The 7,337-nt window shown below is 36.1% G+C and overlaps 1 non-coding gene across 1 annotated transcript; it reads left to right on the forward strand.

The window, feature by feature from the left end:
* Window positions 1-461: 461 nt before the first annotated feature.
* LOC118659492 lies at window positions 462-599 on the forward strand. Its single transcript, XR_004968603.1, has one exon. It is a non-coding gene; the product is annotated as a small nucleolar RNA SNORA29 (small nucleolar RNA).
* The last annotated feature ends 6,738 nt before the right edge of the window (window positions 600-7,337 follow it).

Genomic DNA, 7,337 nt, shown 5'->3' on the forward strand with positions numbered 1-7,337 from the left:
CCTAATTGCCTTTGGGAAACAACCCATTTAATTTGGATGGTAATTTCCCACCCTGCCATTCCCCAGAAGGGCAGTGATTGATCTTAACCAATCAGCATATCACCTTTCCTTAGCTAGAAAGAGAGATTCATGGAAGGAAAAACTTACAAAGCAAAGCTGTGAGAAATTATGAGGTGTTTGCTGAGCCTTTTGAGACAGAGCTATGTTCATCCCTTTTAGAGACAAATTTATATGCATATCTTTTTGGCATATTGCCACCAAGTTTTATTACTACCACATGGCATCTAAAAATGACATTAGTGTATCATCATCATCATCATCATCATCATCATCATCATCATCATCTAATTTTTGTTTTCTGGATTAATTCATAATATAGGCCATTTCCCATTTGTATTTCCTGATATATAGACTAATCTGGGTTTCATCCTGTTTATATTTATAATTTTAGATGTTTCTGTAATAAGTGATGATTATGTCAGTAAGAAAAAGGAAAGGTCTAGTGGCTATGCTTATGGGATAGATTAAAATTGCCATGATCTGAAGAGGGAGGACTTATTTGTGTCCTCCTCCTATATGAAATGGCTGAACAGAAAAAAAAAAGAGAGAAAAAGGAAAAGGAAAGGTCTGAAGAGTTGGAGAGAAGATGGGACCATAAATTAACGTCACTTACTTTATAATATTTTACCCCTTTAGAAATAATACATCAAGTCTCGATAGAGATGCCAGAGAAGGTCAAGTTATTTTTGTTGATACCAGTTTGATAACATTTTTTAAAATTGTCTTATATGGAGAATTTTTTCTGCATTATTTTTCTATTCCAGTAGATTGCAAGAGTTTTCACTTCCAGCAATAATGACTGAGATTCAATTTTCCTTCTTGTCTTGTGAGCATGTTTTGCTCTATAGTTCTGCTAATAATTATGAAAACTTATCTTTTAGAAAATTGAAAAACTACAAGACCCATTAAATGTTAAATATTTAAAAGCCTGGAAGATATATATAACATTACCTAACATATACCATTGTTTAGAATATATTTCTATGAATTACATATTAGTTATACATAAAATATATATGCATTGAATTGAGTTCTCCAAGTGGCAGAAAAAAATGAGGTTTTATAAATTGTCCCTTTGTTTATGAAGAATCTAATTGTTACTTTTTGCTAAATTTTATAAAATTGTTTAAAGGAATAACAGTTTTATTTTAGTTCTGCTCAATAATTGGCTTCTTAGCAAAAAGAAAAACAACAAACAAACACAAAACACAAAAAGTCATGTAAGAATAGAACATTTAATCAAATGTATAGTCCATTTTTCATTGTTGTCGATAACCCCTCCACTTTGTTCATAGGCTATTAGAGTAATCTCCATTTCTGTAACAAGAAAGCTATAACTTCCATAAAAAGATACTGCTTTAATGGAATGTGTTGTTGATAGTTAGATAAATATTACTCTGTGTAATGAGCATTGGCTATCTTCTAATTAAAATGACTCTTACTTATTGTCTCACTCTGAAACTGCTAGATTCTTTAAAAATCTGTTCAGGTGACTGAAATGACTGAGGGAAATGAAATTTTAATAGGAATGGCCCTAAAGTAAAAGAGGTGATCATTCCTTGGCTAGTTTTATAGATTGCTTGTGGACATGGCAATTAGCTGCCTGATCTTCTTAAATTTTCCAAGCTTTAGTTGACTCATAGGTAAAAGAGGAATAAGTAAAACCTCACCTTGTGGAATTATTATAATCATTAAATTAATCATATATTTAAATCTATGAGGACCAATACCTGACAAGGAATAAGCACACAAAATATATGCATAGGTTCGTTATTATTATGCTATTTTGTTTTATATATATTTTATGTTATATTTACATGTAAATATAAGTTTTATACAAACAATATAAACATATTTTTTTAAAAATTTTTCTCCCTAATTCCAATGACAGCATCTTTATCCCCAAAGCAGTGTTATTTATTTTGAACTCTATTCTTTTTAAATTTGTAAAAAGTCATGTGAAAGCTTAACATAGACCCTGGCATATACTAATTATTCAATAAATGTTAGATTTATCAGCATCACCTCCAGTGGTTTTGTTTCTTGTGGCTCAGATTGTCATATCAACATAGCATGTGTTTCACACTCAGTCCTCCCTAAACATACATGCTCACATGCTTCTCCAGGGACTGAAGCAGGAAGGGTAACTCTAACTTATTTTCTTTGGGTCACTGTCAACTTTATCCCTTCACTTTGTCCATCATAACACTTTCTGCTAGCCAGTATTATTTCCAGCAACTTCTAAATTTATTTTTTCCCTTTATCCAATATGCTGACCTCTTTTCCTAGGAAATCTTTCATAATTCATGGGTTGGTTATGCTTAACCATAGAATTACCAATTCAGTAAATGAAACTGTTTAAATGATAGTAATTGGAGCAGTTTTATGTGTGTATTTTCCAAAATAGTGTCACGATATTTCAGTGATACCGTTTCATATAATTTTTAAAATTCATTCAAGTCATTTACTTAGATTTTTTTCTGAAATGCTTCCTAATCATTCTTAATTAACTTATCTATGAATGGAATGAGACATCTTTTCTGTTTCAAGAAATTTTATTTACCACAAGTGTACAACATTCAACAACTGGTTGAAAATGAAGAATTATAAAATCATAAAGAGAGAAATTAATTTTTTTTCTTACTTGTTTTAGTTTTTGAAACTAGCTTGCATTTCTTTTAGAAGTTGGTTGGATGAGAGGAAGAACATAAGCGTAGTAAGGGTGTCTGGATAATGGAATCAGATTCATTTGGGTTTCTGGCTCTGCCATTTTCTAGCTGGATGACCTTGGACAATTCAATCTGTGGGCCTTACTTTTCTTGTATGTAGAATGAGTATCATATAGTTGCATCTACCTTATAAGGTTTTATGCTTTTTAAATTAAATAATGTTTGTAAAAGACAACACAATGCCCATATGTAAGTACTTCTAATTCTGGAGTGGGTGTGGCAGCCAGGAGAAAACTTTGCTTATTTGACAATCAATAATTTCCAAGGGGGCTCCTTGACCTGACATTCTCTGTAGCTTTGAATTCCTTAGAGGCACCCAAATATATGCTTTTATTATATAATATATATTTTATTATATAATATATATATATATATTTTTCTTATATTATTGTATTTTTTTTAATTAAATCTTTATTGTTCAGATGATTACATTTGTTCCTCTTTTTTTTTCCCCCCATAACTCCCCTCCTCCCAGTTCCCGCCCCACCCTCCGCCCTCACTCCCCACCCACTGTCCTCATCCATAGGTGCACGATTTTTGTCCAGTCTCTTCCCGCATCTCCCACACCCCTTCCCCCCCCAGGGATAGTCAGTCCATTCCCTTTCTATGTCCCTGATTCTATTATAATCACGAGTTCATTCTGTTCATCAGATTATTTATTCACTTGATTCTTAGATTCACTTGTTGATAGATGCATATTTGTTGTTCATAATTTGTATCTTTACCTTTTTCTTCCTCTTCCTCTTCTTAAAGGATACCTTTCAGCATTTCATATAATCCTGGTTTGGTGGTGATGAACTCCTTTAGCTTTTCCTTATCTGTGAAGCTCTTTATCTGACCTTCAATTCTGAATGATAGCTTTGCTGGATAAAGTAATCTTGGTTGTAGGTTCTTGGTATTCATCACTTTGAATATTTCTTGCCACTCCCTTCTGGCCTGCAAAGTTTCTGTTGAGAAATCAGCTGACAGTCGTATGGGTATTCCCTTGTAGGTAACTGAGTTTCTTTCTCTTGCTGTTTTTAAGATTCTCTCTTTATCTTTTGCTCTTGGCATTTTAATGATGATGTGTCTTGGTGTGGTCCTCTTTGGATTCCTTTTGTTTGGGGTTCTCCGCGCTTCTTGGACTTGTAAGTCCATTTCTTTCACCAGGTGGGGGAAGTTTTCTGTCATTATTTCTTCAAATAGGTTTTTAATATCTTGCTCTCTCTCATCTTCTGGCACCCCTATAATTCTGATGTTGGTACGCTTGAAGCTGTCCCAGAGGCTCCTTACACTATCCTCGCATTTTTGGATTCTTTTTTCATTTTGCTTTTCCGGTTGGGTGTTTTTTGCTTCCTCGCATTTCAAATCATTGACTTGATTCTTGCGCTCCTCTGGTCTGCTGTCGGGAGTCTGTATAATATTCGTTATTTCAGTCCGTGTATGCTTAATTTCTAGTTGGTTCCCCAATATAAGATCGAGGGTCTCATTAGATTTCTCAAGGATCTCATTAAGTTTATCGGCGGCTTCTAGACAGTTCTTGAGAGACCTTAAAAGTGTGGTTCTGAACTCTATATCTTCCATTGACAATTTTGTCCTGTTTCTTTGTCTCCGCATTTTGTTATGCTTCCTTGGTGCACCCCCTAGTGGTCTTTGTTCGAAGTCTTATAGTTAAATCTTGATTGTTGTAGCTAATTCCAGGGAGGGTTTGACCTCCAGGCCAAGTGGCTATGAGAATCAGCTGTGTCAGCAGTGAGAGAACTTCTGTCCTCTAGGGAGGTGCTAATCTAGCCTTTGCCTGAGGCTATCCGGCAAATGCCTGTGTGCAGGGCTTGGGTGGGGCGGGTCGAACAGGATCAACAGGGTGGGCCGGAGAGAGCAGTTATGGTGGCTCTCAGTCCTGTCCCCAGGGGCTCTGCCTCTCTGAGTCCCAGCACCCGCTGCAAAGCTCGGAGAGAAAGCTGCACTCGCTCTGACCGAAGCCAGACAGTCCCGCTTCTCCCGTTTGAGTCTGGGTCCCTAAAGACTCGCCCGGATCTGGAGCTCAGAGTCTGCGACTCCCTCCCGATTGAAAATGCCAACCGCGCCCTCCGCCGCCAGCCCGCTCCGCGCACTCCGCACCTCAGAATTTGACTTCAGCACTGTGCCTCCTCTGAGTGTCCGTATGCATTTCTCTTTCCTCCTAGTTGTAGGACTTCCACTCAGCCAGCGTTCCTGTGGTTCTGGGTGATGTCCCTTCCGTTTTTTGGTTTCACTTTTGAAGTAGTTGTTCAAAGCAGCAAACTCCAGCGTTAACCTATGCCGCCATCTTGGTTCTCCAATTATATAATATATATTTTTTATATTTACATATGTCACACTATTAAATCAGATGTAACTGATTACATTAAATTTAATTTGAGGAAGCCAAAACCGGTTTGGCTCAGTGGATAGAGCGTCGGCCTGCAGACTGAAAGGTCCCAGGTTCGATTCCGGTCAAGGGCATGTACCTGGGTTGCGGGCACATCCCCAGTAGGAGATGTGCAGGAGGCAGCTGATCGATGTTTCTCTCTCATCGATGTTTCTAACTCTCTATCTCTCTCCCTTCCTCTCTGTAAAAAATCAATAAAATATATTTTTTAAAAAAATTTAATTTGAGGAAATGAATGAGTTTAGTTTAATATTTCCCATTTATTAATGGGTCCATCTGTACATGAACTTAAGATTTTCATATAATTTTTGCAGATACCTTAAAAATTCTTTACCTGACTTCAGATTGCTAGTTATAAAAAACAAAACAAAACAAAAAACACAACTCCCCCCCACCACACATACACATACACACACACACACACACACACACACACACACACACACAACCAAACACTGCAATTCTTAAAATGCTTTCCAAATTGAAAGCTAATATTGATTTAAAGTACAAATGACTGCCTTGGCTAGTTTGGCTCAGTGGATAGAGCATTGGCCTATGGATTGAGGGGTCCCAGTTTTGATTCTGTCAAGGGCACATGCTGGGGTTGTGAGATTCCCAGTAGGGGGTGTGTAGGAGGCAGCCAATCAATGATTCTCTCTCATCATTGATGTTTCTATCTCTCTCACCCTTTCCTTTCCTTTCTGAAATAAACAAAAATGTATTTTTAAAGAAGTACAGAGTACTTTCTTAAAATACTCTGAAGGGGGAAAATATATACTTTTTTATACTTCACAAGAGTGGACATAAGAAATCTTTAAATGTCCCTGAATGGTGAAAAATGTGTGTGAGGGTGGGGCAGGTGCATGTGTCTTTTTCCGTAGAGTGTTACTTGAAATGTAAGACAGTAAAAGCAAAGGGGGCAGTTGTAAAGCACTGGGTGATGAAATTTACATTGTTGGTTGAGTGACAATTGACTCAATTCTCTCATTTTCCTGAGTTTTTTGTCTATGAAATCTTTTCTTAAAGTAAACATTATGGAAAAGGATAAACATAAAATTACATCAACTTGGGACTGCAATGGTTTAAGATAGTGGTCAGGATGGACACAAAACTCTCATCTTCTCACCCTTTCTCTCCACTCCTTCTCCAGCCAAATGCATCTGCAAACACAGAACATGGAGCTTAGCTCAGTCAGCTGAGTTAAGGAAACAGAATGATCCCAAAATCTTGTGAAAGTTAGAGTGAAAAAGTAATAGACTGTGATACTTATTTTGTCCTTAAGTTCTCTTTGAAATATTTTTATTGCAGTCCTTAAGAGGGTTTCCCAGTTTATATTATTGTATGTTTTGGATGGCTAATTAAATATTTTCAATTTTTATTTAAACACACACACACACACACACACACACACATTAGCACAACCAGGAACACACATTTTAAGGTGTAATTGTTTTCTAATTTTTGTCTTGGGTTTCTGAGTTTATGCTTGGTTTTACCTGAGTTGAGAATGCTGGCTGATTGGGAAGTTTTCCAGGCCATTATTCTGCCTTAAAGGATAAGGCAATCGATCTCATCTTGAATTCCTGAAAATCCTAATTATTCTCTTCCTTCATACACTGTAAATCTCTGAGCAGGATGTATTTTTGTTATTTCATTTGGATGTCTCTGTAGTTCCCTGTTTAGTTTTTAATTACTTGGCCAAAATCCCTCTGAGTATGTGGAGTCAGATTTATTTTGTGCACTTATTTCTAAGCCCTAAACTTGTCTTAGAATGAAAGGTTCTCTAAAGTCTATTCCAGTACTAACATTTTATGGTTCTAAGTTTTTAGATTGTTTATTAAGAAACAACATGTATGACTATAAATTATGCTATATTTGGTTTGTGGCTAAATCAATGTTTTTCTATAAAATGATGTTGCTCTTTAATTATTATTTTCAGGGGAGATGATCAATTTATTAAAGTTCTTAAAAAACAAACATATTACTGCTTTACCTGAATGTTGATACATATTCATAAACACCTTTCTATATAACTTGATATTCTTAATATGGGATTGCCATCTGACACAGGAACAAGGGAGAGAAATCTTTCTGCTCTCCTGAATTTATGTCTTCATGGCCTCAGCCTCAGTTATATTCTAATGAAGAAAATATTTTGC

The sequence above is a fragment of the Myotis myotis genome, unplaced genomic scaffold (assembly GCF_014108235.1).
Source record: "Myotis myotis isolate mMyoMyo1 unplaced genomic scaffold, mMyoMyo1.p scaffold_m19_p_6, whole genome shotgun sequence".
Taxonomy (NCBI): Eukaryota; Metazoa; Chordata; class Mammalia; order Chiroptera; family Vespertilionidae; genus Myotis; species Myotis myotis.